Source organism: Glycine max, chromosome 14 (genome assembly GCF_000004515.6).
Source record: "Glycine max cultivar Williams 82 chromosome 14, Glycine_max_v4.0, whole genome shotgun sequence".
Taxonomy (NCBI): Eukaryota; Viridiplantae; Streptophyta; class Magnoliopsida; order Fabales; family Fabaceae; genus Glycine; species Glycine max.
This window is the reverse complement of record NC_038250.2, coordinates 39,307,421-39,328,745: the sequence shown is the minus strand read 5'-3', so window position 1 is coordinate 39,328,745 and position 21,325 is coordinate 39,307,421.

The following is a 21,325-nucleotide window of genomic DNA, read 5'->3' as shown; positions in this document are numbered from 1 at the left end:
ATGCCATCAAGCGTTCTGTCTTACAGATAGCAAAAGAATGTTTATACGGATAACCACTCGGATATTTCCGCGTATCATCGGGCCCGCCGCCTCTGGATGATACAAGGGTGCAGAATGACCAAATTTGGTCTCTGCTTGTCATCGGGCCTGCCGCCTCTGGATGACAAAAGGGTGCGGATAACCGTAAGGTATCTCCGCGTATCATCGGGCCCGCCGCCTCTGGATGATACAAGGGTGCAGAATGACCAAACTTGGTCTCTGCTTGTCATCGGGCCCGCCGCCTCTGGATGACAAAAGGGTGCGGATAACCGTAAGGTATCTCCGCGTATCATCGGGCCCGCCGCCTCTAGATGATACAAGGGTGCAGAATGACCAAACTTGGTCTCTGCTTGTCATCGGGCCCGCCGCCTCTGGATGACAAAAGGGTGCGGATAACCGTAAGGTATCTCCGCGTATCATCGGGCCCGCCGCCTCTGGATGATACAAGGGTGCAGAATGACCAAATTTGGTCTCTGCTTGTCATCGGGCCCGCCGCCTCTGGATGACAAAAGGGTGCGGATAACCGTAAGGTATCTCTGCGTATCATCGGGCCCGCCGCCTCTGGATGATACAAGGGTGCAGAATGACCAAACTTGGTCTCTGCTTGTCATCGGGCCCACCGCCTCTGGATGACAAAAGGGTGCGGATAACCGTAAGGTATCTCCGCGTATCATCGGGCCCGCCGCCTCTGGATGATACAAGGGTGCATGTCACATGACCTCAGGGTCAGTATGACAAAGATTATGGGGCGGCCGACAAAAGCAAGGCTCTTGCTCCTACGTATCCTCCAATGAGGAACTCAGACCTACGTAGTTCTGGATAACTTGTGAGACTTGAAAAGTCTTCATCGGAAAATGCTGACATCTCCGAAAAAGGCGCAGATGACCACATTGGCCTCTGCTCATCAATCACACTTGGGGTCACTGAATGACGAGGTGCGGATAACCGTAAGGTGTCTTTGCGGGCTACCAGCTCTTGGGTCATGGCAACAAAAGGCGGTGTGGTCGACAAAAGCGAGGCTCTTGCTCCTACGTATCCTCTAATGAGGAACTCAGACCTACGTAGTTCTGGATAACTTGTGAGACTTGAAAAAGTCTCGGTGTTTTCTCCACTAAAACGCAAACATGCTTTAGCAAAGAGACTAATATTCCAACTGATTAGAGCAGCATATGCCTTTTTGAGTGAAAAATAATGCGTCTACCGGGGAAGGAGAGTATGCTGATGAAATTTTATCATAACCATAAATGAGATTTTGGATGTTAGCATCTCGTTTCTAAATGACCATTTAGAGGAAACACTGGGTTCGACAAAAATAGAAGAAAATCACTCAAAGTGTATCAATCTCGCACAGGTAAGTGTTTCATCCTAATTCCGAACCATAGATATGTCATGACTTGACTTTGCAAATTATTTCCTATCAAATCAAAAATTACATGCGTGATCATGGATCAATAGGGCTTCCCTTGGGAATGGGTTCTTTTGGTGGGTTTTTCGGCTTTTGTGTGTTTTTGCCCCTTTTCCTTTTCTGTTTTGGTTTTGCGCGAGGCGAACAAGTCACCGACGCACAGGATTTTGGTTGGTAATCAAAGGGAGAAGACCACTTTAGGTCATGGTTTCCTTTTCTTTCTTTTGTTCATTTGGTGACAATTCCGTATTGTTCAGATATTGTCTGGTCAAAAGACCTTTCTGCACATTTCTTCTAGTTTCTTTGATCAAGAACTTTCTTTCCTTCCTTTTTTTACTTTCTCCCATTCTTTGGTTGGGAATTTTCTTTCTTTTCTTTTTGCTTTCTCCCACTCTTTGATTGGGAATTTCCTTTCTTTTCTTTTTGCTTTCTCCCACTCTTTGATTGGGAATTTCCTTTCTTTTCTTTTTGCTTTCTCTTTGATTGGAAATTTTCCTTCTTTCCTTTTTTGCTTCCGAGGGTAAGGATTATAGTGAGTCATGATTTTGGCTCAAGGTTTGTAGAATGGCTAGACATGATACATGTCGGGGTTTGGTTTGGCTTAAGGATAAAAGGGGTGCCCCACATTATTTCCATGACACAAATGCAAAAATGATGATTTGGAAACTTTATGCAAAACTGGTCATGCATGCACCTATGCGGACACTCAAGTGTCAAATTTTTATGGTCATGTGATGCTAGGGCTCAGGATTCATTTCCTCTATTTTAGTCAACCCAATGTTTCCAAAATATGTTCTTTTATCCATTTGTGCATTCATCCAAGTCCATTTCGGGCGTCCGGGAAAATTTCACAGCATTCACCCTTCAGGTGTACACACACATTTTTTTTTCCAAAAACTAGCTATGATCAGCGAATTTTTCTTCAAAGAAAAGTTGGAAGTCATCTCTTTTCAAAAGCATGTTGGTTTTTCAGCTAGACAACTTATTTTTCTTTTTTCTCTCTTTTTTTTCTTCTTTTTTTTTATTTGTTTATTTCTTTTTCTTGTTTGTTTTTTTTTCATGAGGTATTTTGCTATATACATGCATATCCAAGGTATCTTGCTACCTAAACATACATATATATGTTTTGTAAGGTATTTTTGCTATATACATGCATATCCAAGGTATCTTTCTACCTAAACATACATATATATTTTGTGAAGTATTTTTTGTTTACATACATGCATATCTAAGGTATCTTTCTACCTAAACATACATATATATATTTTGTGAAGTTTTTTTTGTTTACATACATGCATATCTAAGGTATTTTTCTACCTAAACATACATATATATATTTTGTGAAGTGTTTTTTTGTTTACATACATGCATATCTAAGGTATTTTCACTACCTAAACATACATATATATGTTTTGTAAGGTATGACTACCTTCCGAGCTTGCGCTTGTTTTATTTAAATTCCCAGGATCATGAGCAACTAGGTGCGTCCTACTATAAAAAGTGATCAAATAGCAGGCAGAAATTTAAAAGGTACTAGGTTGCCTCCTAGTAGCGCTTCTTTAACGTCTTGAGCTGGACGCATGATGGCTTGTAGGTCACGGACCTAGTACTTTGCTTACCTTTGGCTTTGGACTTGGTCGCCTGCTGGTCGGCCATGTGTCGTAGGCAACGCTCTAACCTTTTTGCGGATGAGCTGAGGTGAACTCTAGAGGTGGCGGCGGTGTGTCTATTGCCCGCTACCGGCCATCCCAATGCTGCTGTGGTGTTTCGCCCTGCGCCTGCCTGGGGGCGCAGTACTTCTTGATGAAAGCTCGATTAGTAGGGGGCCTGATGCCCTTGCTGGAGGTGACAGGTACTCCGTAGAACTGACAGAGACCCGTAATTAGAGCTTGACAACTCCAAGACCCTGTTGGACTTCTTCGGGTCCACTGGGTGTCTTTCAGGCGCGATCCCTGCAAACAATAGATGAAATCAGAAATCAGTTGAGCGATGTGCATACTTACCTATGATGACGTGACCTTGCCGGGGGGGTACGGGCACCCTGTAGGACTGATAGAGGCCCGTAACCAGAGCTGGAAACCCCAGGGCCCTGTTTGACTTTTTCGGGTCCACTGGGTGTCTTTGTGGGTGCGATCCCTGCAAACAATAGATGGTATCAGAAATCAGTTGAACCATATGCATACTTACCCACGTCGGGACGACACAGACCAACTGATACTTTTGCAGGGGGAGATTGGCAATGCGGTCGCTGGGCAGAATGTTGCTAAGTAGCAATGTCATCTATATCTGTGTAAGAGTGGTCATGTTGGTGCGCATGATCCGCACTCGTCTCTTTGCACCGGCACAGGTGAAATCTTGCCCCGGTATGCATAGTAGTTGTGTGATAGCCTCCCTTTCTGGTTGTGCTTGCACAGTTGGCCCTCCTCCAATATCAGGGGGTGGCCTAGGAACCGTTAAAAGGAAACTACTGGCCCCTTAACCGGAAGTGCAAGTCTCGGTTAAGCATTTAAGGGCAGAGGACCTTAAATTCTTTTAAGGTGTGGATGTCGAGCACACTGAAAATGAGGACACGTAGCCCTCTAAAGGTGAGGGCGTGCATCCCTCTCAAGGCGAGGAGGTGTAGTCCTCTGGAGGTGAGGGCGTGCAGCCCTCTGCTGGCGAGGACGTGTAGTCCTTTCAAGGTGAGGGCGTGTAGCCCTCTGACGGTGAGGGTAACTAGTACCCAAGGTGAGGACGTGTAGCCCTCTCAAGGCGAGGACATGTAGTCCTCTGGAGGTGAGGGCGTGCAACCCTCTGATGGTGAGGACGTGTAGTCCTCTCAAGGCGAGGACGTGTAGTCCTCTCAACGGTGAGGGTAACTAGTACCCAAGGCAAGGGCGAGTAGCCCTCTCAAGGCGAGGACGTGTAGTCCTCTGGAGGTGAGGGCGTGCAGCCCTCTGATGGTGAGGACATGTAGTCCTCTCAAGGCGAGGACGTGTAGTCCTCTCAACGGTGAGGGTAACTAGTACCCAAGGTGAGGGCGTGTAGCCCTCTCAAGGCGAGGACATGTAGTCCTCTGGAGGTGAGGGCGTGCAGCCCTCTCAAGGCGAGGACATGAGGTCCTCTGATGGCGAGGACATGTAGTCCTCTCAAGTTGAGGACATGCAGTCCTCTGATGGCGAGGACATGTAGTCCTCTCAAGGTGATAGGTACAAGTACCCAAGGGTCCACCCTTATGAGAAAGCAAGAGATCGACTCATCGAGAGGGCCGGTCATCCCAAATCCACAAGATTTGGACATTAGATGTAGGAAATCTATGCAGTTAACATGATTTTTAGGGATGCAGATGCATGCAACCTTTGTCGGGAAATTTGGTAAATGCGGACTTCATATGAAACAATGCAATGTAATGGAAAGTTGTACAATGTTCATGACATTCTTTCCTATTTTGTGATTTTGATTTTGATTTAATTTTTTTGGAAAACACAGATTGACTGTCCTTTTGAAAGAGGTGATAATTCATGCAACCTCATCCTATCTTTTTTGCAAATCTCTCTGGGAACTCCCTCAGAGTGTATGTTCTTTTTTATTTAGTCACTTGACCATTTTGGAGTGACGGCAATGGAGTCGTTTGATGTTTAATCAATCCATTGAAATCCTAGGGTTTGTCCCCTTTTTTTTTGTTAAAAACATCGATGGGTGAGAACTTTTGATCGGCCCCTATGTTCACTTGAGGCTCATGCACGGTGCCCCTCATTGCCCCAGTGTAAGGCTTTGAGGTACCAATCGTTGTCTTTCGTCATGACCTTGTAGCTGGGAACCTATTGAGTGAGAACTTCTAATCTGCCCCTAGGTTCGTTTGAGGTTTATGCATGGGGCCTTTCATTGCCCCAGTGTAGGGCTTAGAGGTACCAATTGTTGTCTTGTTTTCACAACCTCGTAGTGAGGAAGAATGAAAGACGCAATTGATTCTTGCAAAAAGAACTTTCCAAGGACGAGAAATAGTTGAAGGATTTTTCAGCTGATGGATTAAGTCAAATGACTCCTATGTAGAAGCAAGATGTTTTGATGTCTTGATGATGCTAAAGGATCAAGTGCTTCTAAGTTTTATTCAAGACAAGAATCCAAGAAAGTCAAGATATATGATCAAGTTGATTTCTAGAATCTTTTGGAAGAAGTTTCCAAATTGAAAAAACAAAAGGTTTGACCAAAGAATTCTATCATTTCAAATTGAGATTTGCTTTCCGGTAATCGATTACCAGCAGCTGAAAATGTTTATAATAGTCACTAGAAATTTGAATTCAAAATTTATAATGTGTAATCGATTACACATGGATGGTAATTGATTACCAGCAATTTATTCAAATTTTAAAGCCTGTGATCTATTACACAAGTCTTGTAATCGATTACCAGAGGAGATTTTCAGAAAATAATTTCCAAGAGTCACATCTATTCAAATGGTTTATGAATGGCCATCAAAGGTGACTTGGAAACACGAATTTAAAGAGAGTTTTCATTGCCCACAAAGTTTATCCTCTCAAAAGATTAAGAGTTTTTCTGAACTGAACTGTCTTATCCTCTCAAAAAGATTCCTTGGTCAACCACTTGCATATTCAATAAGGAATTTTGATTGGTCTTCATTGTACAATCTATCCCTTTTAAGAGAGATTTCTTCTTCTCTTCTTCTTACTTCTGAAAAGGGATTAAGAGACTGAGAGTCTCTTATTGTAGAGGATTCTTGAACACAAGGGAAGGGTTGTCCCTGTGTGGTTCAGACTTTGTAAAAGGAGTTTTACAAAGAGAGTGGAAAATCTCAAGTGGGTTTCTTGAGGACTGGACGTAGGCGCGGGAAGTGGCCGAACCAGTATAAATCAAGTTTGCATTCCTCTCTTCCTTTAAACTTCTTTTATTGCTATTTATCTTTTGCTTTAAAGAAGTTTATTTTGATTTGTCTTTTGAGTAATTCATGTTAAGGGTGCATTGTTAATCCAAAAAGAAAGAGTGATAGTTCAATTGGGGAATAGTGTTTGCATCTTAATTCAACCCCCCTTTTTCTTAAGGTAACTGAGGCCATTTGTCCAACATCCTATTCTTGACAACTCGCTTCTCTAAGAAGACAAACTTTCTGGAATGATAAAATGAAGTCACATGAACGTCTATATTTTTACTTGAAAACACAGTCAATCAAATGCCTTTTTATTTTTTTTTTATTTTGAAACTTATTTTTTATTTTGAAACTTATTTGTTTTGAACTTTACTCATTGTTTTACGGCAACCCCACCAACGTGCAAGACGAGTAATCTCTGATTGAACGGTCTTGGAAGTCCAAACTCAGGAGCACAGGTCGCTTGAGCAAACTGACCAATGGCTTGCACTTGAAAATCCTGATGAGTCATTAGAGACATCTAACAACAGTTTTCAAAATTGCCCCATGTGTGGCATCTCTTGTCAATGTCAGGATTTACACGCGATTCTCCTCAAATTTCAGCCAGCCCGCATCAATTAGACCTTGCACCTTACGCCTGAGGGTCATACAGTGCTCAATGGAATGCCCCATGGCTCCCCCACGATATGCACATGTTGCGTTCGAGTCATATCCTCAGAAAAATGGGGGTTTGAGGGAACCTAGCAGGGGTTATGGCTACCATTGAATTATCAAGTAGATATGGGATCAAGTTTAGCATATGACAACGGAATTTGGGGTGAACCCTACAGGCTTTTTGCTGCAAAATTCCTTTTTGTTGGTGTTTTTTTTTTGGTTTGTGCTAAAGGTGGTCTTCGTCATTGGAAGTGCGGTAGACAGGCTTTGTGGTTGATTTAGGGATGGCCTTTGTGGATAACTGGGTGGTGGGTAAGGAGGTTTGTTATTGGCTGAGTAATGACATTTTTGGGTTGGTGGGAAACTTGGCCGTATAGGAATAGCAGTCACAGCATGGGTTTCTCCCTCTTTCTCACCTTCTTCATTTGCCCCAGTTTTCTCATTCGTCCAAGAAGGATGACTAAATTTGCCTTTTTTCAGACCCACATTGATCCTTTCACTGGCAAAGACCAAATCCTCAAAGCTTTGAAGGTGCGTAGCCCACCATCTTTTCATAGTAGAGTATCGATAATGTGTCTACCATCACGATCATCGTCTCCCTTTTTGCACATGTTCTGTAGTTGCATCCTATCCGAAACCATATCAGAATAGTACTGATACTGCCTAACGAAGGCAACCATTAGGTCCTTCCAAGTATGGACTCGGGAAGGTTCCAAGTTAGTGTACCAGGTAACAGCTACCCCAGTAAGACTTTCTTGGAAGAAATGTATTAGCAATTCCTCATCTTTGCGTATGCCCTTATCTTCCGACAATACATCTTTGGATGGTTCTTGGGGCAAGTAGTCCCCTTGTACTTGTCAAAGTCCAGCACCTTGAACTTGGGAGGGGTGATGATATTGGGTACTAGGAACAACTCTTCTAGGTTAGCAAAGGCATAATCTTTACCTCCTTCAATGGCCCTGAGCCTTTCCTCTTTCCCATTTCTGCCATAGCATGAGGGTTTTTAACTGCTGTGGAATGTGAGGGTTGTGGTTGTGGGTGACACTGAGGGCCCTCCAAAGTGCTTTGCAGGGGTATACCACCAACTGCTTGCCCTTCAGTGGCATATCCGAGGCAAGGCTCGAAGTCGGCTAGATTGCGGTGGGGCATTCCATGTGTCCCCTCCATGGGTCGAGAGACATGTGCATGATCAGATTGAGGTTGTTGGCTCTTAATGAGTATGGGAGTGGAGTTATTGACATCCTCATTGGGAATGTACGCCACATTGGGTGGTGTATAGTTTGGGAGGCAAGCCATATGGCGGGAAGGCGTGCTTGTTTTGAATTTGCACATCATGGGGTCATCCGTACTTCCTAAATCTTTGCCTACCATATTTGAGGTTGGATGATTCATTTGCTTGAGGCCAGATGGGAGCATCGGGTTCACCTTAGCGACAGCGCTAGTAGCGGCAACTATAACCGCATTGGCTTCCATTATCTTCTTCATGCTCATCATGGCCTCCATCATTGTGGCCATTTGCTCTTTCATGGCCTCCATGTCGGCCTTCATCTTCTCTTGCACCTCCTCTGCTTCACCCATTACTCTAGCTCTAGCACGAGTTCGGTAAGGGTGCCGTAAAGCGTGTCCTTTTCTTTTTGATAACAATGATTAAGTTCATTTTATTTTATTTTATTTTATTTTTCAACGAAAGAATGCAATGAGCAATGCAACCAATGAAAAGCATGGATGTATGCGAATGATGTACAGTTGAAGTATTGCGAATTTTTACGCAGGATATGGGGTTGAATCAATTTAGATTTTCAACGTGGTCCATGACATCTTTGTCAAGGTGAAACTGGAAGTAACAAGGACATAAACAATCCTAAATATGTTTGGCAGTAGACGAAGCAGTGATGTGACTCGATTCATCTTTTGCCCCAATTTTGCAAGACGGTTACTTCCATATTTCAACTTGACTTGATGAACCTTTTTGTAAAAGCATGAGCTTGGTTCAACCCTGTAATCCAAGGAATGGCAATTCTGATCGCCAATACTTCAACAACATCTCATAGGGATGAATGACTCGGGCATACTTTAAGCTATGCATGGAAAATGTAATTATGAAATTGAGATGCCCGAAGAAACATCCTTTCTTAGTTAAACATGCATTAGGTACCATGTTCAATCATTTTGTTTTTAAGTGAAATGGGTTTATGATCCCAACATGGTTGGCTCATGGTACCGAATATATGCAACTAAGAATGCAGCGTGAATTTTCGTACTTCCCTTTTTTTTTGTTTTTGTTTTGTAGAGGAAAATACAAGGATCATGTATGAGCAAACAAAAAGTATGTTGAACGCATATGATGATGCAATGACTCATGCAAAATGTGAGGCTGGAATATGATAACGGACAAATGCAGGAACGATATGTTCATTATGATATTATGAAGAGATGCTTATGCGATGCATGATATGAATGCATTTTACGGACACGAGAGCCCGGAAAATTATCTCTTCTTACTTGCGCATTTGGGGGCGCAGTGCCCCATGTGTACAATTAAGAAGGTGATATGGACCTTCCGGCTTCCCGTGACAAAGGACGAGACCAACATACAATGCATGCTAGAGATAAAATGTGGGAGTGACTTGATTCGCACTGATTTTTGGAGTAAAAACGTGGGATAAACTCATTTTTTTCAAAAAGTTATAACTAGTCAAGATCTGAGCGACAATACAAACTTCCTAGCGGTTTCTAATCATATGGTCCATTAAGTCTATCATATGCTGACAATAGCTGAGAAGTCCGTGGATCTCCTCGGGGGCGGAGTAGGTGTCCGCCACTGCTTTGGCCTTGGCTAGCAATCGGGGAAGTTCTTGACTCCTGTTCAAAGTAAGAGCAAATCAGTCCGTCCACATTGTTGCCTCTTGGTGCAATGAATCAATTACCCTTTCCCTTTTCGACGCACGAGCGGTGACCTTGTAGCGGATAGACGGGCCTACCTTCTTGGAGAAAAAAGGTGTGAAACCAGCCACACATAGAGAGCCAGTGCACAACAAACAATTCTTGCGCTGCTCTTTTCACATCCCCGGTCGAACGTGTCATACATGGCCAAAATGGCGACGACCGGGCTTTCCTTGCCATGATGAAAGGCGAGGAAAGCGTCAATCGCTGCTAGGTCCACTAACCCTTCCATATTCGGAAAGAGGACAACTCCAAAGATAAAAAACGCCAAGATGTCAATAAAAGAAAGCCCATTCGCCTTGATTTTCCAAGGCCTTTGCCCTTTCCTCCAAACACTTCCTTGGTACTCCGACTACTCCATTTCTGTTTTGCTTTAGACGTTCCAACTCTTGTGCTGAGATTTTCACTACCTTGGCAACTCTTGTCGTGGAGGGATAGAACCCAAAGAAAAGATATGGCTTCCTTCCTCCCAGTTGGCATCCCAGGATTTCTTCCAACTCTTTCACAGTCGGCACTAGCTGGAAGTACTCAAATGTGAAGCACCTTAGGGGCTGGTCATAATACTGGGAAAGGGATGCAATCGGTTCCATGGAGACTTCTACCCTAGCAAGGTCCCAAATCTTACCATAGGCTTTGCGGAAGGCTTACCGTTGAAGTTGACCCATTAATTGCCCCAACTCTCCTAAACTAGTGACCTCTAAGCTCTTGATTTTGACTTGATAGAACCTCTTTTTAAGCGAAGGCTTTTGACTTGATCCCATGTTTTACTAAAGTGAAATAAAATCTAGTGCGAATCAAAACTCTGACATCTATCATGGGCGGAATGGATGAATGCATGAAGAAATGCATATGACACAGATGCAATTTACGAATACGGGAGCCCGAGAAACTGTCTCCTTCTTAGATACAACGTCTAGGGGTAGCAAAGTGCCCCAACGTATGTATTTAAAACGGTGACACGGACCCTTCGTTGGTTTGTTTACAGAGGGGATCAAGACAGAACCCATGTGCGATGCATATGCGAAAGGCGCAACACGGGAATGTACATAGTATGACAATACTCACTGAATATAAGTAAAAGGGTATATGATACTTATGCATGGCAGTGTGAAAAATGGCACGCAGCGTGTTTGCTCCGTGCCCCTATTTAAGGGACCTATAAGGGAGAGAGCTAACTAGGCTTTTAGTAATAACCCCCAAGGTAGTCATATCTCTTTTGATAGTTTCTAGAGGTATCATTCTCTTCGAAAAACATATTGCAGCAGTAGGGACTACTAGCAACAATAAGTTTTCAAAGAAAAAAGCTCTAGATGAGGGTTCACTGTAATCAAGCAAGTCGGAGACCTAGCATGACCACAGATTCACCTCCGCTCCTTATGTTCCCATGAACCCGGGTATAGGGCCCTTTTTCACTCACAGTGTGTGCAAATAGTGTTGGTGTTTGTGTGCATCAAATGAATAAATATTTACCCCATGCATACATTTTAAAACGCACTAAAAGCAACAAAGAGTTTATATACATAAGAACATAATGAAGGAAAACCAACAAAGGGATAAGTCACGGTAAAACATTGCACAAGATTAAATGGCCTAACTCTCTAAAAACAGTCCCCAGTGGAGTCGCCAACTGTAGCAACCTACCCTTCGGCGGGAGGGCGACGCGTGACTCGCGGGATGCGTGTTCCACGAAAGGAATACGCGCGGAGTCGCCACCAACGTTTATTTGAGGAAAACGTCGGAAAAACCGGAAAAGACGCGATCTACGAACTTTTAAGTGAAAGGTTCGGGAGTTGTATTTACGCACGGGGAAGGTATTGGCACCCCACACATCCGCCCCAAGGGACGGCAGCCTTTAATCGAATGTGCAAACATGACTTTGATTTTTACGTTCCCTTTTATGTCCTTATATCCTTTATACCCTTTTTATATTTTTTCTTTTTTGTGGTCGACAAGGGTGTTTCCCTTTGCTCCTACGTATTCCTCAATTTGGGATGAGAAAATCAGACCTACGTAGTTCTTTCGGAACAAAGTGTTTGGTTAAGTTGTTTTTATCTTTTTTTGCAAAATATGTTTTTATTGAACAAAAGGTCATTTAAGGTGTTGGACCATTAAACGGTCTTTTGATTTTGAAAGGAGAGAAACGTTAAGGCATCGGACCATTAACGATCTCTTGTTTTTGAAAGGAGAGAAACGTTAAGGCATTTGGACCATTAACGATCTCTTGGGGTGGTCGACAAAAGCGGGGCTTTTGCTCCTACGTATCCTCAATTGCGATGAGGAAATCAGACCTACGTAGTTCTTGCAAAAGCGGTAAAGTCACATGTTGATTTTATGCTTTTGAACGGTCCATGTTAACCGATAAAAGCAAAGAGGACCGTTTAAGGCGCTGGACCTTAAAACGGTTTTTAGTGATTTTTCGGAAAAAAACTTGATTTGTGAGTTGATTTTAGTCTTAGTTTCACTTTGGTTTATTAATCAATTCATTCAAGGAAACGTCCGATTGATTTTTTTTATTATTTTATTCAAAGATATTTTGATTATTTTATTATTATTTTTCAAGATATTTTGATTATTTTATTATTATTTTACTTTTTTTGGTTTAACCGAGGTTATAGCGTGAACGATCGGTTAGATTTCGTTTTAACAGTGATTAAACGAGATTACAACACAAATGATCGGTTGAAATTCATTTTATCATTTATTAGGTGAGAAAACGGCTTAAATAAACGGTAAAAGCGCGTTAAAAACGGAAGAAAAGAAAACTGAAAGTAAACGAAATTAAAGTGAAAGTACACAAAACAAGAAATGAATTGAAAGTCTCGAATTCGAAAACTTACCCGTTGAAGAACGAAGAACGAACGAAGAACGGATGAAGAACGATGAAGAACGACGAAGAACGATGAAGAATTTCCACAGAATCGCTTACGGAAGCGTTACGGAAGTACTTCGACTTGATTTTTCTTCACGAAAACGTGTTTTTTGCCCAAAATAGCCGAAATGCATAGCCAAAGGGGTCTTGAACATTTTGAAACAGCTCCCCCCTCCCCTATTTATAGAAAAAAAAGGAGGTGCTTGCCGCCCAAAGACTTAATGAAGAAGATTTCTAAGCGCACCCGAATTACTAAGTTCACCCCCCTTTTCGTATTTTACGGAAAAGTTACGGAAGCCTTACGGAACTGTTTTCGAATTTGATTTTCATCTTTTTTCTTTTCCCTTTTACCAATGTTAAGTGGAATATGCTTACCCAAGGTTTTCGGAAATTTTACGGAAGTATTACGGAAGCCGCGGAAGCCCCGAAAACCATTTTTCAAAAACGTGGAGGAGCTTGCCGCCCAGTTGCTTCCTCCTTAAGCAACCCAACTTCCAAAATGTTCTAGAAGGGCCTAGATTTGAATTGCTATTTACATCCCTATCTTGATAAGTTCACCCCCTTACCTTTTTTGGTGATTCTTTTTTCGTAAAGTTACGGAAACTTACGAATCTCGTAACGATACTTGTTTTCTTTCCGTAATGTTACGGAACCTTGCGGATTACATAATCATCCCCCTTTTGACTTACGGAATGTTACGGAACCTCACTTAATTATGCAATGATGCTTCCATTTGATTTCCGGTGTGTCACGGAAACTTACGGATTGTGCATCAATATATTTTTTTGGTTTTTCGGCATGTCCTGGAATTTCACAAATTGCCCAATGATGGATGCCAAGCACCTCACAAGGACCAAAGAAAGGTCGCATGTCATCCAGCAAAGGTCCCCGGACGAAATTAGGGTATGACAGGTAGCAAGATACCTTTGGCAATTTACACTTTGGGTATGATAGCAAAATACTTGGATGTATGTATATATAATTTTTGGTAGTCAAAATGTCTCACAAAAAATATATATAAATATGTTGCATGTTATGTGAAGAAAACATATTACAAAAAAATATATACCTTCTAATTTGAATACAATTTTAGTCAGCAAAGGAAAATATGCTTGAATTTGCATGTGGCTTTAGGTAGCAAAAACTTGAAGAAAAGCATGAAAGGTAGCACCTTATTGTGTAGGTAGTCAAGATTCATCGTGAAGTTTGTATATGTATGGGTATTAGAAATACCAAGATGAGCGCATGTGCAGTTTTTGGTACCCCAAAATGCTTTGAGTATGCATGTATGTAAATTCAGCCAAGGAGGCGTGTGTGATGTAAATAACAAATACACCTTGGAAGTACATAATCTAGGTAATGAAGCTACCTTGATTGTATATGGGTGCATTTTTCTTAGTTGATAGGATGTCTTGTGCAAGTGAACGTTCGTGAGGAAATATGCGCATAAGCTTGCTCTAAATTTACATTGATGTTTGTATTTATGGGAGGAGGTTGTACGCCATTTTTGTTTTAAGAGTAGTGTCCCACTGGTAAAACTAACTTTCCAAATTTTTGCCTTCGCAGGAAATGGCCCCGAGGAAGCTTGCCTCAAAGAGGTCCAGGAAGGACAAGGCAGCCGAAGGAACTAGTTCCGCTCCGGAGTATGACAGTCACCGCTTTAGGAGCGCTGTACACCAGCAGCGCTTCGAGGCCATCAAGGGATGGTCGTTTCTCCGGGAGCGACGCGTCCAGCTCAGGGACGACGAGTATACTGATTTCCAGGAGGAAATAGGGCGCCGGCGGTGGGCATCACTGGTTACTCCCATGGCCAAGTTTGATCCAGAAATAGTCCTTGAGTTTTATGCCAATGCTTGGCCAACAGAGGAGGGCGTGCGTTACATGAGATCCTGGGTAAGGGGTCAGTGGATCCCGTTTGATGCCGACGCTATCGGCCAACTCCTAGGATATCCGTTGGTGTTGGAAGAGGGCCAAGAATGTGAGTATGGCCAGAGGAGGAACCGGTCTGATGGGTTCGATGAGGAGGCCATCGCCCAGCTGCTATGTATACCGGGGCAGGATTTTGCCCGGACTGCTGCAGGGAGGCGGGTGCGAATCATGCGCACCAACATGACCACCCTGACCCAGATATGGATGACGTTACTCCTCAGCAACATCCTGCCCACCGATCATAATTCCGACCTTCCCATGCCAAAGTGTCAGCTGGTGTACGCCATCCTGACACAGATGAGCATCCATGTGGCTCAGTTGATCACTGATGCCATCTATATTTTTGCAGGTATGGCGCCCACTAGGCACCCTTTGGACCCAGATAAGTCCAACAGGGCCCTGGGATTCCCCGCACTGATCACAGGACTCTGCCAGTCGTTCGGGGTCCCCGTTGCACCTACCAAGGTGATTCGGCCGCCCATCACCCGGGCTTTTATTGAGAAGTACTGTACCCAGAGACAGGCTCAGGGTGATGCTCCACAGGCCGCAGGCGCGCCCCCACCACCTCATCAGGCTGGCCAGGCTGGGGCATTTGACATGGAGCAGTATTTACGGCATTTGGTTCGCCAGCAGGCGGCCAACCACCGAGCACATGTACGGACCCATGATTGTCTGTACCAGATGAGCCTTAGCATGCAGAGCCAGGGCTTCGCTTCTTTTTCATGCCCTACTCCAGACCAGTTCAGGGCAGAGGTTGCATGGCCCGGAGATTGGCCCAAGGCCCAAGCAGGAGAAGCACCCCCAGAAGCTCCCGGCGACGGAGAAGAGGCCCACGAGGATGAGGAGATGGCCGATTTGCTTGACTTCTTGGGAGGGAGTGGAGATACGTGACTGGGAAATCCCCAGATTCATGTTTTCTTTCATATTTCTTTTGTCATTTTTATTCTATGTTATTGTTTTGACTTGAGAGACTAATGTTTGTTTTTGTTGTTTCGATTGTCATTTGTACAACGCATACGTTTTTGTTTAGATTGTTGCGTTAGTGTTTATATATCATTACTATTGATGATGTTTGGAATTCTGGAACCGTGTAGAGTTCTTCGTTTAGGAACATCGTCCAAAGAATATATGTGTAAAACAAACAAAAAATCATGATAAAAATAAAAATAGAAAAGAAAAAATGAAATGAATGAAATGGAAAAGAGAACAAAAAGGAAAAGAAGAAAGCAAGTAAGGAAAAAGGTGGAAAAAGAGAAAATAAGTTGTCGAGCTGAAAGACCAACATGCTTTTGAAAAGAGACGATTTCCAACTTTTCTTTTAAAAAAAAAAAAAATTCATCGATCATAACCGATTTTTGAAGAAAAAAACGTGTCTACACCTGAAGGGTGAATGCTGTGAAAATTTCCCCGGACGCCCAAAATGACTTGGAGGAATGCACAAATTGATAAAAGAACATATTTTGGAAACCTTGGGTTGATCTAAAATAGAGGAAATGAATCCTGAGCCCTAGCATCACATGACCATAAAAATTTGACACTTGAGTGTCCGCATAGGTGCATGCATGACCAGTTTTGCATAAAGTTTCTAAATCATCATTTTTGCATTTGTGTCATGGAAATAATGTGGGGCATCCCTTTTATCCTTGAACCAAACCAAACCCCGACATGTATCATGTCTAGCCATTCTACAAACCTTGAGCCAAAATCCTGACTCACCATAAACCTTGACCTAGGGTGAGAATGTCAATCCTTACCCTCGGAAGCAAAAAAGAAAAGAAGGAAAATTTCCAATCAAAGAGAAAGCAAAAAAAGAAAAGAAAGGAAATTCCCAATCAAAGAGTGGGAGAAAGCAAAAGGAAAAGAAAGAAAATTCCCAATCAAAGAATGGGAGAAAGTAAAAAAAAAAAAAAAAGAAGAAGAAGAAGAAGGAAAGAAAGCCCCTGATCGGGGATCGAAGGAAAAAACAGAAGAAATATGCAGAGAGGTCTTTGGACCGGACAATATCTGAACAATACAGAATTGTCACCAAATGAACGAAAAAAGAAGGAAAGGGAACCACGACCTAAAATAGTCTTCTCCCTTTGATTACCAACCAAAATCCCGTGCGCTAGCGACTTTTTTTTTCTCGCCCCGCACTAAACAAAAAAAAAGAAAAAGAAAAAGCCAGAAAAATCAAAAGCCAAAAACACACAAAAAGCCGAAAGAAGAAACCACCAAAAGAACCCATTCCCAAGGGAAGTCCTATTTGATCCATGATCACGCATGTAATTTTTGATTTGATAGGAAATAATTTGCAAAGTCAAGTCATGACATATCTATGGTTCGGAATTAGGATGAAACACTTACCTGTGCGAAATTGATACACTTTGAGTGGATTTCTTCTATTTTTGTCGAACCCAGTGTTTCCTCTAAATGGTCATTTAGAAACGAAATGCTAACATCCAAAATCTCATTTATGGTTATGGGAGATTTCATCAGCAGACTCTCCTTCCCCGGTAGACGCATTGTTTTTCACTCAAAAAAGCATATGCTGCTCTAAATCAGTTGGAATATTTGTCTCTTTGCTAAAGCATGTTTGCATTTTAGTGGAGAAAACACCGAGACTTTTTCCAGTCTCACAAGTTATCCAGAACTACGTAGGTCTGAGTTCCTCATTGGAGGATACGTAGGAGCAAGAGCCTCGCTTTTGTCGACCACACCGCCTTTTGTTGCCATGACCCAAGAGCTGGTAGCCCGCAGAGACACCTTACGGTTATCCGCACCTCGTCATTCAGTGACCCCAAGTGTGATCAACGAGCAGAGGCCAATGTGGTCATCTGCGCCCTTTCCGGGGATGTCAGCATTTTCCGATAGAGACTTTTCAAGTCTCACAAGTTATCCAGAACTACGTAGGTCTGAGTTCCTCATTGGAGGATACGTAGGAGCAAGAGCCTTGCTTTTGTCGGCCGCCCCATAATCTTTGTCATACTGACCCTGAGGTCATGTGACGTGCACCCTTGTATCATCCAGAGGCGGCGGGCCCGATGATACGCGGAGATACCTTACGGTTATCCGCACCCTTTTGTCATCCAGAGGCGGCGGGCCCGATGGCAAGCAGAGACCAAGTTTGGTCATTCTGCACCCTTGTATCATCCAGAGGCGGCGGGCCCAATGATACGCGGAGATACCTTACGGTTATCCGCACCCTTTTGTCATCCAGAGGCGGCGGGCCCGATGGCAAGCAGAGACCAAGTTTGGTCATTCTGCACCCTTGTATCATCCAGAGGCGGCGGGCCCGATGATACGCGGAGATACCTTACGGTTATCCGCACCCTTTTGTCATCCAGAGGCGGCGGGCCCGATGGCAAGCAGAGACCAAGTTTGGTCATTCTGCACCCTTGTATCATCCAGAGGCGGCGGGCCCGATGATACGCGGAGATACCTTACGGTTATCCGCACCCTTTTGTCATCCAGAGGCGGCGGGCCCGATGGCAAGCAGAGACCAAGTTTGGTCATTCTGCACCCTTGTATCATCCAGAGGCGGCGGGCCCGATGATACGCGGAAATACCCGAGTGGTTATCCGTATAAACATTCTTTTGCTATCTGTAAGACAAAACGCTTGATAGCATGCAGAGGCTGACACAGTCTTCTGCACCTTTTGTTTCTCCGGGAACAACAAGTCATTTACATGCGGAAATTTCATGGTCACCCGCGACTCTCGTCAACCGAGAGGAGCGAAATTAGTGTCATACACTGATTTTCGTCCGGGGACCTTTGCTTGATGACATGTGACCATTCTTTGGTCCTTGTGAGGTGCTTGGCATCCATCATTAGGCAATTTGTGAAATTCTAGGAACGACAAGTCATGGTCACCCGCGACTCTCGTCAACCGAGAGGAGCGAAATTAGTGTCATACACTGATTTTCGTCCGGGGACCTTTGCTTGATGACATGCGACCATTCTTTGGTCCTTGTGAGGTGCTTGGCATCCATCATTAGGCAATTTGTGAAATTCTAGGAACGACAAGTCATGGTCACCCGCGACTCTCGTCAATCGGGAGGAATGAAATTAGTGTCTTATCTTTACTTTCCTTTTATCTCCAATAAAAGGCAAGTAAAGAGGGGCAACTGTCATACCCTAATTTCGTCCGGGGACCTTTGCTTGATGACATGCGACCTTTCTTTGGTCCTTGTGAGGTGCTTGACACCCATCATTAGGCAATTTGTGAAATTCCAGGACATGCCGGAAAACCAAAAAAAATATAGGTGCACAATCCGTGAGTTTCCGTGTCACACCGGAAATCAAATGGAAGCATCGTTGCATAATTAAGTGAGGTTCCGTAACATTCCGTAAGTCAAAAAGGGGATGATTATGTAATCCGCAAGGTTCCGTAACATTACGGAAAGAAAACAAGTATCGTTACGGAATTCGTAAGTTTCCGTGACTTTACGGAAAAAGAATCACCAAAAAAAGCAAAGGGGGGGGTGTACTTAGTAAAAATGGGGGTGCAAATAGCACCCAGGCCCACTTGGGCCCTCCAGAATATTCCTCCAGAAGGCTGTTGCTTCTGGAGGAAGCAACCTGGCTCGCCTGGGCGAGCTGGGCGGCAACCACCTCCCCTATTTTGCTATAAATAGGGGAGGAAGTGAAGAAGAAAGGGGTTCAGCCCCTTTGGCACTTCTCTCTCTTTCGAATTTGCTTGGAAAAATTGTTTCCGTGAAGAAAATCTAAGCCGAGGCGCTTTCGAAACGTTTCCGTAACGTTTTCCGTGAGGAATTTCGCAAAGGTTTCAACCGTTCTTCGACGTTCTTCATTTGTTCTTCATCGTTCTTCGATCTTCAACGGGTAAGTACCTCGAACCAAGCTTTTCGATTCATTCTATGCACCCATGGTGGTCCACATTGTGTTTCGTGCATTTTTATTCTCGTTTTGTTTACTTTTTATACCCCCTGTTGACGTGCTTAAGCCATTTTACTTAAGTCATTTCTCGCTTAACTTAAAAATAAAATCAGTTTCCACCGAACGTTTGAATTGTATTATCCGTTAACTTCAGTTAAAATGAATTCCGACCGTTCGGTCGTGCCGTAACCACGTTGGAAATCAAAAAGAGGTAAAAAATGATATAATAATCAAAAAAACATCTTTTAGTAAAATAAAGCGGAAAATCAATCGGACGTTTTTCTCTTTGGGATTTCTCATTCTTAATCGAATTGATTAATAACTAAAGTGAAACTAAGGCTAAAATCAACTCGCCTAGTCAAGCTCGTCCACAAAAATAGGCTTTTGAAGTTTGTCATTTCAATTCCTCACTAAGTAAAATGGATCATTTTTAAGGTCCAACGCCTTAAAATGATCACCACTTAAGTAAAAAAGAATCACTTGATAAGAAAGAACTACGTAGGTCTGATTTCCTCATCACAAATTGAGGAATACGTAGGAGCAAAGGGAAACACCCTTGTCGACCACAAAAAAGAGAAAAATATAAAAAGGGTATAAAGGATATAAGGACATAAAAGGGAACGTAAAAATCAAAGTCATGTTTGCACATTCGATTAAAGGCTGCCGTCCCTTGGGACGGACGTGTGGGGTGCTAATACCTTCCCCGTGCGTAAATACAACTCCCGAACCTTTCACTTAAAAGTTCGTAGATCGCGTCTTTTCCGGTTTTTCCGACGTTTTCCTCAAATAAACGTTGGTGGCGACTCCGAGCGTATTCCTTTCGTGGAACACGCATCCCGCGAGTCACGCGTCGCCCTCCCGCCGAAGGGTAGGTTGCGACAATACAAACAAAGGACGTCGAGTCCTACAAAGCACAGGGGAAAAGGATATTGAAGTTTTTGAGCTGAAGACATTATCGTCTTCGAAATGCAAATGAAGACATTGTCACCTTTTGAAGGCATGCAATGACTGAAGACATTGTCGTCTTCGAAATGTAGATGAGGATATTGTCGCCTTTGAAGGCATGCAATGACTGAAGACATTTTCGTCTTCAAAATGTAGATGAGGATATTGTCGCCTTTGAAGGCATGCAATGACTGAAGACATTGTCGTCTTCGAAATGTAGATGAGGACATTTTTTCCTTTGAAGGCATGCAATGACTGAAGACATTTTTGTCTTCGAAATGTGTGCGGATTACCGTATAGGGCGTCTCTACATGCTACCTGACTTCTCACAGGTCATGGTAGCAGAACTGTGTGTGTACGGATAACCACTTGGGGTATTTCCGCCTGCCACCTAACTTCATGGGTCAGGATTAATAGAAGTGTGTTTGTACGGATAACCACTTGGGGTATTTCCACCTGCCACCTGACTTCACGGGTCGGGATTAACAGAAGTTGTCTTTGTACGGATAACCACTCGGGTATCTCCGACTGCCACCTGACTTCACGGGTCAAGATTAACAGAAGTTGTCTTTGTACGGATAACCACTTGGGATATTTCCACCTGCCACCTAACTTCATGGGTTAGGATTAACAGAAGTTGTCTTTGTACGGATAAGCACTTGGGGTATTTCCGCCTGCCACCTGACTTCATGGGTCAGGATTAACAGAAGTTGTCTTTGTACGGATAACCACTTGGAGTATTTCTGCCTGCCACCTGACTTCACGGGTCAAGGTTAACAAAAGTTGTCTTTGTACAGA